The sequence below is a fragment of the Mauremys reevesii genome, linkage group 4 (genome assembly GCF_016161935.1).
Source record: "Mauremys reevesii isolate NIE-2019 linkage group 4, ASM1616193v1, whole genome shotgun sequence".
Taxonomy (NCBI): domain Eukaryota; kingdom Metazoa; phylum Chordata; order Testudines; family Geoemydidae; genus Mauremys; species Mauremys reevesii.
In genome coordinates, this window is record NC_052626.1 from 149,679,398 (window position 1) to 149,694,715 (window position 15,318).

The 15,318-nt window shown below is 57.4% G+C and overlaps 1 protein-coding gene and 1 long non-coding RNA gene across 2 annotated transcripts in view; both read right to left on the minus strand.

Moving 5' to 3' along the window:
• The window catches only part of LOC120403311 (RING finger protein 112-like), a 65,502-nt gene that overhangs the window by 20,352 nt on the left and 29,832 nt on the right, over positions 1–15,318 (minus strand). The gene's annotated exons all lie outside the window — the stretch shown is intronic.
• LOC120403362 lies at positions 4,816–6,016 on the minus strand. The gene is made up of 3 exons (XR_005597523.1): positions 5,934–6,016; positions 4,980–5,086; positions 4,816–4,833 (listed from the first exon to the last, which is right to left on the minus strand). It is a non-coding gene; the product is annotated as an uncharacterized LOC120403362 (long non-coding RNA).

The window sequence follows — 15,318 nt, forward strand, 5'->3', positions numbered from 1 at the left end:
CGGAAATCCTCGTCCATGTCTGCCAAGGGGAGGGAGATGGCAATGAACCTGGGCAGGAGCATCCCCACGGCCCGTTCCCGGCAGAGACGGAGGCGCCCCATTGCCCAGGCTCAGAGCCGCTGTCCAGGGTCCGTTACCTCTCAGGCTTCCCCGGTTTCCAGTCATGATCCGCTTGCCGGGGAAGGGCATCAGGTAACAGCGGCTGCTGCTTCTGCTCAGCACTTCCAGGGCCTTGGGGTGTTGCAGGGCGTCGCCGCCAGCATCTGCCGGAGCCGGGCGAATCGGCAAAGTGAGACATCAACAGAGGAAATGCCCAGGGACCCATTCCCTGCTCCCGAACCAGCAGGCCTCGCCATGGGGGCGGATCGGAGCCAGCACCCCAGAGCAGGGGTCGGCAACCTGGCACACGTGCCAAAGGCGGCACACGGGCTGATTTTTGGTGGCACGCTGCTGCCAGCCGGGTCCTGGCCAGTGGCCCCCTCAGCCTGCTGCCGGCCTGGATGGACACAACCGGGCGGCAGCGGCCTGAACTGGGCCGGCAGCCGGGACCCAGGCTAGCAGAGGCCAGTGGATGGATCCCCATACCAAGCGCTCATCCGCTGCCGGTCTGTGGTTCTGTCTGCCACCCGTGCGGTCCGGCATGTCAAACCTTTACTGGCATGAAACCTTAAATTAATGGAACTTGGCACGGCACTTCCGAGAGGTTGCCAACCCCTGCTCCAGGGGCAAAGACCCCATGCCCATTCCCCACAGTCACCTGTCGGACATCTCTCAGATGCTTCTTCCCACCGTCGCCTCCAAGGAGCGTGGAGCTGCTCCAGTCCGCACCAGCAGGTCTAGGTGCTGCAGGAGGCGGGACGATGTCAGGAGGAAGGGTGAACCCCTCGGGTGTGGGGCAGGGGTGGCTGGGGGCAGGGCGGGGGATGGGGATGTTGTCTCACCTGGATGGGCTCCAGCCCGTATTCCTTTCCCACCTCTTCGGCCACGTGCAGAAACTTCTGCAGAGCAGTGTGGGCAGGGGGGTGAGTCTGGGATCTCTGGGGCAGAGAGGCAGCATGTGCCCTGGGGGTGGATGCGGGGGTGGAAATCCTACCAACAAACACCCCACACACACACACACACACACACACACACGGCTGCAGCTCCAGCTTGGTCTGGATCTGGCACCAGGGTCCCGGCTTTCCCTGTGGTGCAGAGACACCTAGGGGCCAAAGAGCAGAACTGCAAGTCGAGGTTCCCCTCTCCCTGCCCCATGGCCAGGGGCTCTGTTTACCCCCATGCCCACCAATGGTAGGAACAGATTAGACCAAGATACCAAATACTGAGACGTTCCCAGAGTCCTGTAGCACCCTGTTCTCAGTAAGCCTGGGCTCGGGCAGGCGCGACTCAGCCCTGGAGCAACACAGAAGCTGGGCCCTGCTGGATACAGCCCCAGGACTCCTGGGTTCTATCCCCAATGCTGGGAGAGGAGTGGGGTCTAGTGGTTAGATCGGGGGCTGGGAGCCAGGACTCCTGGGTTCCTATCTCTGGCTGTTCCACAAACTCCCCCATTGACCTCAGGCAAGTCACTGATTCTCTCTGGGCCTCAGTTTCTCCAGCTGTAGAGTGGGCAGATGACCCCATTGGGGCTGTGTCCTGAACATACAGCTAAGGGTGGCATAAAATCCCTCCTTTACCTGTAAAGGGTTAAAAGCTCAAATAACCTGGTTGGGACCTGACCAAAAGGACCAATGAGGGGAGAAGAGACTTTTAAATCTGTGGGGAAGGTTTTGTTTTGTCTCTCTCTCTGTGTTCTCTCCGGGTCATCAGGAAAATACATCTCCCAAAGCCAGACCTGAACTAAGCATCTAAGATTACAAATTGTAAGTAATAGCAAGGAAATGTGTTAGGTTGTCTCTGTTTTAGCTTGAATTGTCCTATGCTAAGAGGAGGTTTGTTCCTGTTTTTGTAACTTTAGAAGTTTTGCCTAGAGGGGAAATCCTCTGTGTTTGAATCTTATTACCCTGTAAAATTACCTTCCATCCTGATTCTACAGAGGTGTTTCTTTTCCTTTTTCTTTATAAAATAATAAAGTTCTGTTTTCAAGTGTCCTAGAAACCCAAGGATCTGGTCTGTGCTCACCTTGTTAACCTATTTGGTTGGTATATGATTCTCCAGCCTCTCAGGAAGGGGATGAAGGGGCTTGGGGATATTTTGGGGAACAGGAACTCCAAGTGGTCCTTTCTGAATCTTTGTCTAACTCACTGGGTGGTGGCAGCAATACCCATCCAAAGACAAGGAAGGATTTGTGCCTTGGGGAAGTTTTTAACCTAAGCTGGTAGAACTAAGCTTGGGGGTGGGGCTTTCATGTGGGTCCCACATCTGTACCCTAGAGTGGGAGGGAACCTGAGGGCTGTATGAGAATAGCACCACGTCCTGCCCTCTCCCTGCTTCACCTCCAGATATTCTAGATCAGGGTCCTTTATCTGGCTGGAAACATTCAGGATCTGCAAGTAATCAGAGAGGACAGGGTGAGATGCAGAAACCCGCATGACCCACTCCAGCAGCACAGCGCCCTAAGTACCAACCTGGGCATCGGGGCGGCCCTGGCTGCCAGGAGAGCGCCCCTGCTGAGCCCGTTCCCAGCACAGCGCCCCTAGTGCCAACCTGGGGCATGGGGCCGGCCCTGGCTGCCAGGGAGGCGCCTGCTGAGCCCTGCCCGTTCCACAGCACGCGCCTAGTGCCTACCTGGTAGGAGCCAAGCAGCATGGAGAGGGCGGAGAGTTTGGCGCTGGTCTCCGTGTCTCTGGCGATGTCCATGGAGCCCCTCGGTGTCGACCAGCCACGGCCACCTGGGGAGCCACGGGCCGGTCACACGCCAGCTCCCGATCTGCCCCTGCATGCCCCAGCACAGTGAGACCCAGCCCCAGGGGGCACTGTGCTCCCTGCCTCCCCTCCCAGGCCCGGTCTGAGTCCCCCAGCCTCTGGCTGCTCTGCTCCCAAGGAGAGATCTGCTGGGGTCACTCATCCCCACCCCATTTCCACACCCTTCCCACTCACCTTCCCCGCTCGGTGGGGACCCAGAAGGGCTGACTCCAGGCCCACACCCTTGGTGGCGCTGCGGGTGCCAACTCGCCACGAACCCCTCCAGGGGCTCCTCCTCCCGGCCCATCCAGGATCTGTCCTTCCCATCCTGGGAGGGAGACACGGGAGAGGCAATTAGTGCAGGGGACTGTGGGTACTATTGGCAGGCAGGTAGTGTGGGGACCGGCGCACTGGGAAGATGATGGACAGGCAACCTCAGGCTGAGACAGACACACAGAAGAGGCTCCAGGCGGACACGGATGAGGCTCCAGACGGACACACGGCTCCCCACTCCTGGCACAGCTGACCCGGCGTGGCCGGGGACACAGGTCACAGATCTGTGCTGGTCTGAGCCCTCCAGCAGGGGCAGGAGTTCAGACCACTGCTCAGAGAGCATGAGGCGGGGATGGGTGAGGTACCAGCCACCCTAGGGCTCCCATCCCCATGCACTGCCCTGTGGGAGGAGTGGGGTCTAGTGGTTAGAGCAGAGGGGCTGGGAGCCAGGACTCCTGGGTTCTCTCCCTGGCTCTTGGAGGGGAGTGGGGTCTAGTGGGTTAGAGCGGGAGGGGCTGGGAGCCAGGACTCCTGAGTTCGATCCCTGGCTCTGGGAGGGGAGTGGGGGCTGGTGGTTAGAACAGGGGGGATCCGGGAGCCAGGACTCCTGGGTTCTATCCCCAGCTCTGGGAGGGGAGTGGGGTCTAGTGGTTAGAGCGGGAGGGACTGGGAGCCAGGACTCCTGGGTTCTTTCCCTGGCTCTGGGAGGGGATCCGGGCTGCACTCACCAGGCTCCGGAGCCGGCGCAGCAGGTAGTTCAGCAGGAAGGATTTGCCCCGGCGCTGCTCCCCGACGATGGACACCAGGCAGACGGGAGCGTCCCCCACCCCACCCTGCTCCAGGCAGCGGCTCAGGGCCTCCTCGTCCAGGATCAGGCCCCCTTCCTTGTCCAGACGCACCAGCTGCACCGGGCGCCCCGGCTCCGGCTGAGCCCCCAGCCCCTGCTGCAGGGAGAGAGCAGGGTCAGAGCTGGGACCCCACCCTGAGACGGTGAGTCCCCTGTGCCCCGGATCAGAGCCCCTGAGCCCCATTCCCAGCCCCTGAACCAGCCAGTCCCACCCTGGGCCAGATCCAGGCCAGTGCCCCCTAGAGGGGAAAGGCCCCGTGTCCCATCCGTTCCAGCCAGCTAACCCCCCCCACTGGGGTCCCCTGGATGGCGTCACAGGCTGTTTGCTCGGGGGTTAATTTCTTATCAGCAGATCTGAGCCCTGAGGCCCAGCTCCCCCCTCATCAGCCCAGGGACCTGACCGGTTGCTAAAGGGACACAGGACTCCCGTTAGCCGGCCTCCCCTCTGACCCCAGGGCTGAGCGTGGGGCTGGGGTGCTGTGCTGTAGGGACTGTCACCGGTCCCCAGCTGCCCTGCCCCAGAGGTGGCTGCATCTCCCGGACCAGCCATGGCTGCACCCACCTCAGGGCTCGCTGTCCCTGTCGCTGTCGGCGTCTCTTCGCATGGCAGGCCTCTGATTTTCAACACCAGGCTTTTGGCGCGTGTGTCTGGGATCATCCGGTTCCTGGAGCAGGAGCCCGGCACTGGCACTGGGACCCCAGGCCGAGACCCGCTCCAGTGAGCCGCGAGGCAGCCCCGGCAGAAATTGTGGCCGCACTCGATGGAGACGGGTCCTCCAAGATGTCCAGGCAGATGGAGCAGGTGGCGTCCTCCTGGAGTTGCTTCACCATCCCCTGTGGAGGTGGCCGAGGAGCGGGGTGGGATTGGCCTGGAGACACACAGCAGGGGGCCTGTGTGCCAGGACTCCTGGGTTCCATCCCAGCTCAGGAGGGAGATGGGGAGCCAGGATTCGTGGGCTCTAGCCCCAGCTCTGGAGTAGGTTACACCTGAATTGGATGGGACCGGAGCACTTACCCTTTATTATTTGCATTTCCCATAATGCAGCTGGTGACAGGCCGGGCTCGGGTTGACCGATCTCCCCTCCTCCTGGGCTGCGGCTAAAGCCAAACTCTGCTGGAGAACTGAGACACCAGGACACCCAGGAGTCGCCCCTCGCACCCACCCTGCTCAAACGGGGCTGGCAGAGGAAACTGTTTAGTGTCTGGAAAGCAGTAATGCCAGGGAGCCCGGACTCCTGGGTTCTCTCCCAGCTCTGGGAGGGGTGGGGGCTAGTGGATTAGAGCAGGGATCTGGGAGCCCGGACTCCGGGGGTCTCTCCCAGCGCTGGGAGGAGTAGGGGCTGGTGGGTTAGAGCAGGGGTCTGGGAGCCCAGACTCCTGGGTTCTCTCCCAGCTCTGGGAGGGGTGGGGGCTGGTGGGTTACAGCAGGGGAGCTGGGAGCCAGGACTCCTGGGTTCTCTCCCAGGCTCTGGGAGGGAGTTCTGATGGTTAGAGCAGGGGTCTAGGAGCCTGGACTCCTGGGTTTCTCTCCCAGCTCTGGAAGAGGTGGGGGCTGGAAGGGGTGAGGGAGGGGCTGAGAGCTGGGACCCCTGGGCTCTGGGTGCAGTGGGGCTGTGGCATGAGGCGCTGGCCACAGAGGGTTTGCTCATTTCTTGGGGTGCTAGTGGGGATGGGCTCCCCAGTACACAAGGGGAGCCCTGGGGAACTCAGAGCTCAGCATGTGGCATAGACTGGAGCACGGCTGCGCTGGTGGGGCCGGGGGCCGGGCACGAGCCGGACTCTGGGAGTGACCGGACGCCTCAGGCGCCTCCCAGCCGCTACTGGTGTCCCGGGTTTGAAACCCGCAATTCAAATCCCAGGTGGGTTGTCAGGGTGGGCAGAATAGAGGAGGGGCAGGGTCGATTGGGCCCCTGGAAGGGATAGACTGGAAGGACAATTCTGCCCCAGGATGGTATTCCCCATCCATTACCTGCCCCACAGCTCGCTCGGTCAGTGTCCAAGTACAATTTTCTGCTGGAGAAATGAAAGTAAAACATCAGGTCGTTTCTATTTCCTCCTGCCCAGCAGTGGGCTCTGACACCAAAGGAGATTGGCTACCAGGGCGGGGAGGGTGTAGCCAGAGGGGAGGATATTAATAGCCACTGGTAGATGGGGCTGGGAGGGGAGCCAGGGCTCCTGGGTTCTCTCCTGGCTCTGGGAGGGGAGTGGGGTCTAGTGGGTTAGACCAGGGGGGGCTGGGAGCCAGGACTCCTGGGTTCTCTCCCCAGCTCTGGGACGGGAGTGGGGTCTAGTGAGTTAGAGCAGGGGGGGCTGGGAGCCAGGACTCCTGGGTTCTCCCCCCAGTTCCGGGAGGGGAGTGGGGTCTAGTGGGTTGCAGGCGGGGCCTAGCAGGGCTCAGTGTAGACATAAATCTCTTTTATGCACATTCCCTTCTCCCATGTCCAGGACAAACCCATTGCGGTGCCGGCGAGGGGCGGCTGCAGGCCCTGGCTGCGATCAGCCTGGGGAGGAGACGGCTGAGCTGGGAGGGGAGAACAAGGGTCCCTCTAAAGAGGCCGGGGAGCGGTTGTGCTTCGTGGCCGGCGCCGGGGGGACCAGAAGGAAGCAGCTTAGCTTGCAGCAAGGGGCTGGGAATTAGGAAAAACTTCTCGCACTCTCAGGGTAGCTCCGCTCGGGACCAGGCTTCCAGGGAGGTTGTGGGATCCCTGGTAGAGGCCTGCCTGCCCTCAAGGGCACCTCTTCCGCTCTCCCATGCGCCAGAGTCCTCGTAACCCCGCCAAGGCTGGGCCCCGGATCCCTGGGGGGCTCAACCCCCAACCTTGTCATGGTCACTTAGGGCAGGGGCCAGAGTTCCTGGCAGGTTTCACCCCCGGTCACTTAGGAACAGAGCATGAACTTTTCTGAAGTTGCAGAGACATCCCAGGCTACACAGCAAACCTCTTCCGTTGTACCCATTTACACCTCACGCTGCATGTGCTGGACATTGCACCGCCCGACTAGGGATTGGCTGAGTTACGTTACACCCCAGCCCCTGCGCTGTGCGCGCTGCCCACGCCTGTTCGTGTGGACGCTGATTTCTACCGTCCTAGTTTCTCTCTGCCATTATTCTCAGTATCCGGGTGTTGCTGCTTATCTTAGCCAGCACAGACATCCTGACTGCAGCATGCTGCTTCGCAATCCCCTGTTTACAACTCACCCTCCCAGCCACCTCCCCTGACACGGCCCTTAAGGCACGTTCCCTATGGCAAGCCAGGCCGACGCCAAGGGGTCTGATCATCCCCTCCCGTCTACTCCCTCCTCTACAGGGGGCAGAATCGAACCCTCCAGCTGATTCCCGCTCTGGGGGCAGGATTGTCCCCTCCAGTTCATGGCTCTGCACCGCTCAGGGGGATGTGGCTGGTCGAGAGGGCACTATAGGCCAGAGCTGGTGGCGGGGGGGGAGGCACTGCCGGGACACCGGTGTCACGGAGCCACAGTATCTGTGCTATGGCCCCAGGTTTGGAACCGTCTCTAGGAGGAAGCCATCAGCGTAGCAGACCCCCTTGGGGGGGGGGTCTCAATTTTCCTCCAGGTTAAGCCACACAGCTTCCCCGCCTCCTTAGACTGGGAGTGCTCCCCCAGCGGTGTCACATCAGCATATCCAGGTCCCAGAAGAAGACCTCAGACTCATACATTTGTTGTAACTCTAAAGTTCATTGCACTTGAGAGACTGCTGCACTGAACCTCACCCAAACCACTTCCTCACAAGGCTTCCCCTTCCAGCCCCCAAGAAACTGCTGTGGGGTAAATACGTTGTAGCTACATTTGCATGGACTTCAGTGATTCTGGATGAAAAGGGTGAGACGGGAATTCGGAGCACCCTGAAGTAGGGGTCACCCCCGTCCCTGGCCAGAGTTGACCATGAAGAGCTTGAGATAAACTCCCAGGAACCCCTGACTTCTGTCCTCCCTGTGCGATGCACGTGCTGTTCACATGGGGCCCAGAGGGAAAGCCAGGGGTGGGCAGGGACCAGGGGGAAGTGATTCGGGGCAGGGTTTGGATCCTTTTATTGCTCAATTCAGCTGAGATAATGTGTCCATAGAGAAAGTCTCCTACTATGGTGGGACAGATCCCCTGCTTACGTGCGCATGGAGTCCACAGTGGTGGCTGGAGGACAAGATTCTTGGATTGGAGGGACAAGCTTTGACCCTAAGAGTCAGAGAAACTGAGGAGTTCCTAGACAACCCTGTCTGGGAAACACCAGTAGCCCTGGTTCAAGGAAGAAAGGAGCTGGCCACCAAGGAACGGGAAAGAGAGAAAGTCAGAGACAGGGGCGGCTCTAGGCATTTTGCTGCCCCAAGCACGGCAGGCAGGCTGCCGAACCGGGACCAGCGGACCTCCCGCAAGCACAAGCCGCCGGAGGCAGCCTGCCTGCCGCCCTCGCAGCGACCGGCAGAGCGCCCCCCCGTGGCTTGCCGCCCCAGCCATGCGCTTGGCGTGCTGGGGCCTGGAGCCGCCCCTGGTCAGAGAGGAGACCTGACAACTCATAACCCCCACAGGCAAGAGGTCCCGGCAGGGCCACCCAGAGGATTCAGGGGGCCTGGGGCAAAGCAATTTTGGGGGTCCCTTCCATAAAAAAAAGTTGCAATACTATATTCTCATGGGGGCCCCTAGGGGGCCTGGGGCAAATTGCCCCACTTGCTCCCCCCACCCCGGCGACCCTGGGAAAAATAAACATTTAAAAACCTTCTGTATCTTGGCACAAACCCAGTTTTGAGAAAACTTCTTTTCAAGTCACCTTTACAAGGTATCACTGGTTCTCAGCATCAGCTAGTGCTAAGAGGCACTACAGCTCATTAAAAGGGTTGGCAAATATTTTCCGTCAAAACTTTTTGGATCGAAAACTAGGGAGTTTTAAAAAGCAGAAAAAATCATGGACAATGTCTGCTTTCCTTCAAAATGTGTTGTGGTTTTTTTAATTGAAAAGCTGCAATTAGTCTGCCAAACCCTGAACATGGTTTGGGGTTTCAGAAGCGTGTGGCCAAATATTTGCTGCTTGCTGGGTTTGATTGTTTAAAGAAACAATAAAAAAACTCTGCTTAAAAAAAATCCAAAGCTTTGGAACCACCTCAGCTTGTGCCCACAGGGCCGGCGTTAGGCAGTGCGGGGCCCAATTCGAACAGTTTCGATGCGGCCCCGGCAGGGACGACTAAAACAAAAAAAACCCCTTTCATTTCTTCCATGTATTATTTACTTTCCATGACTATATAAATAACACAATTCTCTATTACAGACATTGCATCATATATTAATGAGCTGATTTGCACTTTCATATCAGGAAAATAATTTATTTTGATAGTTGTACAATTGATTTTCTTCACTAATGTTTATTTTATTAAAATTTATAAAATATTTCTTTATTAATATAAAATTGCCCCCTCCTGCCCCCCCCAGCGCCACCCAGCCCCGTGGAAACAAACCCTCTTTCCTCAGCTCCGCCCCGTCGAAACAAGGTTGGGGGGGGGGGGGGTGTTGGAAGAAATGGCCCATGGGGCGACCAGATCACCGCAGTAAAATAGGACCTGCCCCCACCCCGCTCGGCCCCACCAACACACCCCAATTAACCCCCAAACCCCCCGCTGGCTTGCTGCGTCCCTCCTAGTCAGTCCCCACCCCCCACTCGCCTCCTTTCACCTTCTCCCTCCCCTGCCAGAAACCCCCATGCCCGCCCCTCGCCTCTTTGCCCACCCGCCACTCGCTCCCTCACCCTCCCCACCAAGTATAAAGCCTCACTCAAAGCCCCGGGGTCACTATATTACCGCACCCAGCAGTCACTCAATGCAGTTGTAGATAAATCTCTGCATTACGCATTTTTGTATAACTTTTATATGACTTTGTATTGAACCTTGGTAATATGTTATAGTGGGCCCCAAAGGTAGTGTAATTAAGGTAAAAGAAAAATGTCTTTTTGCTTGGAGTAGAATAAGATCTTCCCCCCACTTTGCAATCAATGGCCCTGTTGAATGAATGAGGTGTGACTGAGGAAGGCAGCACCTCCAGACACCTGCAACCCTTGGAGCGGGGCTGGGAGCCAGACAGAGGAGAGCTTTGCCCCGGCTGAGTGGTACGGCGTTTGGGTGCTGGGTGCCGGCTGGGGGCTGGGGCCGGGGGTGGGGTGCAGGATGGGTGGTGGGGTGCTGGCTCGGGGCGGGCGTGCGGTGGGGGGGGTGCTGGCTCTGGGCTGGGGCACGGGTGGGGTGCAGGAAGAGTGGAGGGGTGCAGGCTCTGGGAGGGAGTGCGGAGGGGTGGGTGCAGGCTCTGGGACAGAGTTTGGGGGCCGGAAAGGGGGTGCTGGGAGGGGAGGGGAGGACTGCCATCACATGTGGCTTCCTTCCTGCTGCCCCTCACCATAGCCTCGGTGGGAATGGGGCTGCCCCTTGCCCATGTTTGCAGGAGTGGTGGCTGGGGGGAAACCCAGTCAAACTCGGGTTTTACTCTTTCGTTGATGGGTCACTTTAACCCCTTACAAACTCCTTCCTGCCTCTCTCACTCCCCTTTTCTACTGGGCTTGTTTGATCTTTTCGGTGGAGCCAGATGAAAACCACAAACCCCAGTGAGAGCACCAGGCTGGAAGACTAGATTGAACCCCCAACCCAGCCTAGTCCATCCCAGAGCCCAGGACTGAGGGCAAATGTCCCCCCACCCCCAGGCCACCTTCCACTCCTGGCCTCTCCCAGCGCTGCCAGCGATTCTGTGTGGCTACATCAGGCAGGATTTCAACCGAGCCCCACCCCTGCTAAATTCATCCCTGTTTTGCGACCACTCTGCACCAAGAGCACCTTCCTTCCCTGCCCTAGAGCTGCTGGATGGCTAGAAAGCTGAGCTGGGCATTTGATTGATCTGGAATATTGTCATGCCCCCCCTCAAAAAAACCTTAATATCCACACAGCTTTGGAGGGGAATAGCCCCCCCCCAAGCCGGTCTATTTTATTGTTACAGGGCAAACGAAGGAGCCATAGTTTAATGGAAATATTCAGCCCCTACAGCGATCTTGCAGCAGGGAAAGCAGAGTTGATGGGACGGGAACTAGTTTGGATAGGAGCCCCCGTCCCCTTCCTTTGCAAAATAATTTGGAGAGGGGAATCAGATCACTCCATGCCTCAGTTTCCCCTCTTGCTGGGGCGGGGAGATAAGTCTCAGCCTGCCGTGTTGCAGACCTTTCGCATTCTCCCCTCTTGATGTACTTGGTTTCCTCCTCCAAACCTCCCTCTCTCTCACCTGGAGTTCACAGCACTATGTACCAGCTTGGGGCTTTTTTCCTGGGTTACATGATCCCGACTTTAGTTTTGAACCAGACACAGGCAGGCACCAACTCACCCTCAAACAGCAACACCACGTAAACCACAACACCGGCCCAGCATTACAACCCTCCGGGGACTCGCAGGGTCGGACACTCGCCGCTGGAAGCCCCAGCAGCTGCTCAGGTGCGTGAGGCCCAGGCAGAGATTCCTGCCTCCCGCCGGGCCAGACGCTCCCTGGGCGGCTCCTCCAGGTGAGTGCGGGGGGGAGGGGAGGGGGAGGCTGCATAGCACATGTGCCTTCTCCCCCCCCCCTTCCCCCTCCTGACCTGCAGCACCCATGGGGCTGCCTCTGCCGGCCGGCGTCTCTCATTGCCTAGCAACAAGCAGAGCTTTGCTTCCCGGAGAGACGCTGCCGGCGCGGGGCCCGATTCGGGGGAATGGGGCAGATCGGCCTGAAGCCGGCCCTGGGTGACCAAACGCCTGAGCCCATCCAGGCAGAGGTTTTCCCAGGTTCCTGCTACTCTGCTGGCTTCCTTGGCTCATCTCTGTCTCCAGAACTTTGGGTTCATTTAGGTTAGAACATGAGAACGGCCAGACTGGGTCAGACCAAAGCTCCATCTAGCCCAGTATCCTGTCTGCCGACAATGGCCAGTGCCAGGTGCCCCAGAGGGAGTGAATCTAACAGGTGATGATCAAGTGATCTCTCTCCTGCCATCCATCTCCACCCTCTGACAAACAGAGGCCAGGGACACCATTCCTTACCCAGCCTGGCTAATAGCCATTGATGGACTTAACCTCCATGCATTCATCTGTTTCCTAGAGACTGGCTCCCTGGGGTCCCTCACAAACTGGAGACGGTTACTGTGGGTTTGTCTTTAGTTCAGCTTATGGACATACTCCACAAACTGAGCATTTGAGCTTGTTCCAGAATCTGGGATGAGCCTATGTTGTGAAAACTGAAATGCTCAAAATAGCACATGCCTGTGAATGGACACAGGGTGCTAAAGTTAAATTAACCCAGGGGGTCTCAAACTGGGGGTCGGGACCCCTCAGGGGTCACAAGGTTATTACTGGGGGTCGCGAGCTGTCAGCCTCCACCTTAAACCCCGCTTGGCCTCCAGCATTTATAATAGTGTTAAATATATAAAAAAGTGTTTTTAATTTATAAGCAGGGGTCATACTCAGAGGTTTGCTATGTGAAAGGGTCACCAGGACAAAAGTTTGAGAACCACTGAATTAAACCCTCTGGAGCCTCGGGGAATGCAGGGGAGGGGGGTCTCCCTTGGTAGGGTTGGGAAGGAGGTAGGTGGTGTAGGATATTGCTCTTCTCATGTGATCCTTCCCCCATGGCTCTCTTGGATCTATCACTGTTAATATGAAGTGGCTAATTTGAAATGAAGCTGCCCTCCCCTGACATGAATCTCCCTATGGCACTGGAATTAAACACAGACTATCATTTGGCATTTGAGAAGTGAAGGGGACGGGAGCCCTAATGGAAAAGCTCACAGCTTGGCTCTTCTGCAAGCCTCAAACTGCTGAATGAGCTTCAGGGTAGGGAAGGTTGTGCCTCCCAAACAACCTGGCCCTGCCCCCTATCCGACCCCCACCCACTTCCTCCCCCCCAACTGCCCCTCTGAGAATCCCTGACCCATCCTGCTCCTTGTCCCCTCACCAACTCCCGCAACCACCATCCCGGGACCCCACCCCCCACCAACTCCCCTGCTCCCATCCCCTGACCGCCCCCACAGCAGCGCTGTCCAGGGCCGCTCCTGGGTTACCACCACCTCTCCCCTCTCGGAGCCTCCGCGCCCCATGTCCAGGAGCTGCCCTGGCCCCGGACAGCGCTGCAGCCGTGTGGTTACGGTGGGACCGGAGCTCGCAGCCCCGTGTCCTTACCACGTGGCTCTGACTCAGTGGGAGGAGCTCAGGCCCCACGGGAGCCACGCCGCTGCAGCGCTGTCCAGGGCCACTCCTGACGCGGCACGCTGAGGCACCAGGGGATGGGGGAAGGCGGGGCCGGGGGCCCCTGTGGGGCCCAGGGCCTGGGACAAATTGCCCCCCTTACCCCCACTCTGGGTGGCCCTGGGTCCCGGTGGCTTTGTACACGGTTGGAGATAGATGAGAATGGGCAGGCTGTGGCTGGCAAAGAGAGGAGGACCAGGAGGAACGACTCACTGCTAGAAGTTTCAAATCAATTCTAGGTCGTCGACGTGGAAGCTGGGGACGATCCCTCTCCAGATCCAGCTGGCCCAAGGGAACAGAGAGATGTACCAGAAGGCAGCTTGGCCCAAACTGGAAAGAAATCAAGCTCAGTTCTCCAACCGTCCAAAGCCGGATTAACTTTTTGTGGGCCTGGCGCCAAACATATTTGTGGGGCCCCCTGGGGAATGACGGGGCCAGGGCAGGGGCAGGAGCACAGCGGGCCGGGTGGATTTGATTTAAATCATGATTTAAGTCACTAGTCAGGAAGACTTGATTTAATGATGGTTTTCTACATAAAAGTGCATTCTTGTTGGTTGTCAGAACCTTACTACATATTCTTCACAACTCGGAGCTAAATGCAGGTTTCATGTGTAGAAGGTGCACACGATACATTTTTAAACCATGATTTATTCTGAAAACTTTTCAGATGAGTTTTACAGCTATATCAGAAAATGAAGGATTGTTTGGTTATTTCATTTACCAAAGGTAATTGATACAGATATTTATGAAGTCACTGGGAGGTGAACGATCTCCAATTCAACAGGAAAATCATTAATATTTGGAGGATTTTCTTGCTGCGCTGTATTAGGAGGAGGACATCACCGGACAGACATTTATATTGTTTTATTTAACTAAAACAACAACGTTAAGTATTCTGGATTTTCTTTCTTCAACAGCAATATAATATTTTAACAAAAAGCATATGTCCCTCGCTTCTCACATTTGTCTCCAGACTTCTTGTCCAGATGTATTTCGCCCCCAACACTTTTAGAGAAAGATAAAGGATTGACTCTGTGTACACAAATTTTCAGAGGGACAATAGCATTGAGGTCTGTTATCTCTTACCTCTATATATTATTTATTTATTTAAAAACATTTTTGCTGTTAACGAGCATGTAACCTCTGGAGACACAAATCCACAGTTTGAGAACTGCAAAACTAAGCATCTCTGGTGGTATCTTCTAGACTGAGCGCTGAGTCCCATTGGGTAGATAGAAAGATTAACCCAAATAATCTCTACAGAAGCCTGTGGAACCCCATAAAATTGGGTCCCTAATCCTGAACTATTGGAACTCATGTGGCCCCCACTCAAGTCGCACCCACAACCTTCCTCCCGAATCCACCTGGAGAGGTCCCACCCAGGCCCATTCCTGGGTGAACTCGAGTCGGGGCCCCCCTAATCTGAGGTTGCTTTTCTGTTCCCGATATCGCCCCCCGGCTCCAGGAGCTTCAACCCCAGATGAATACAGCAGAGTGCTAGGGACTCCGTGGACTGCCCGTCCCATTGGCCCATGGGCTCCCCCTGGTCCTTCAAGGCCATCCACAACTGCATGCGGAGCCGGTTGGTGTCCGGTCGGGGGCGCCTGTATCTAGGTGCTGGGGCTGTGGCCACAGCGACAGGAATGGGAGCCCAGTTCCGGGCTCACCAACCACTCTGGTGGCCTGGCGCGTGGCTTCCTTAAGGTGCGATATGTCTAGGGGCTCTCCCTGCCTCCACACTCCCACAGCCATCTGAACATCTTTGGGCAACATTGCTGCAATAAGCCTTAATTCGGCCGTTGGGACCACAATCTCGGACAGGGTCCTGGGGATCGCTCCCCCCGGGCGCGGGCTGGATACCTCCCAGTTAACAATCCCGCTAATACCATTCTTTCCACAAAAACCTCAGGGGCCTCCCCTGGAGCAGGACAGCCCGCTGCATACTGGCGGCTAACCTCCTGCGGTGCCTCTCCTTGAGCCAAATTACGAACCAGCACAAACGGGGACTGCCACCGTCCGGCTGCCTGCGTCCGCAGTGCAATTCCCATATCGCATCCCGCCCTCAACAGCTTCCTAACCTCCTCTGGGTTTAACCCCTGATCCTCTATCGCC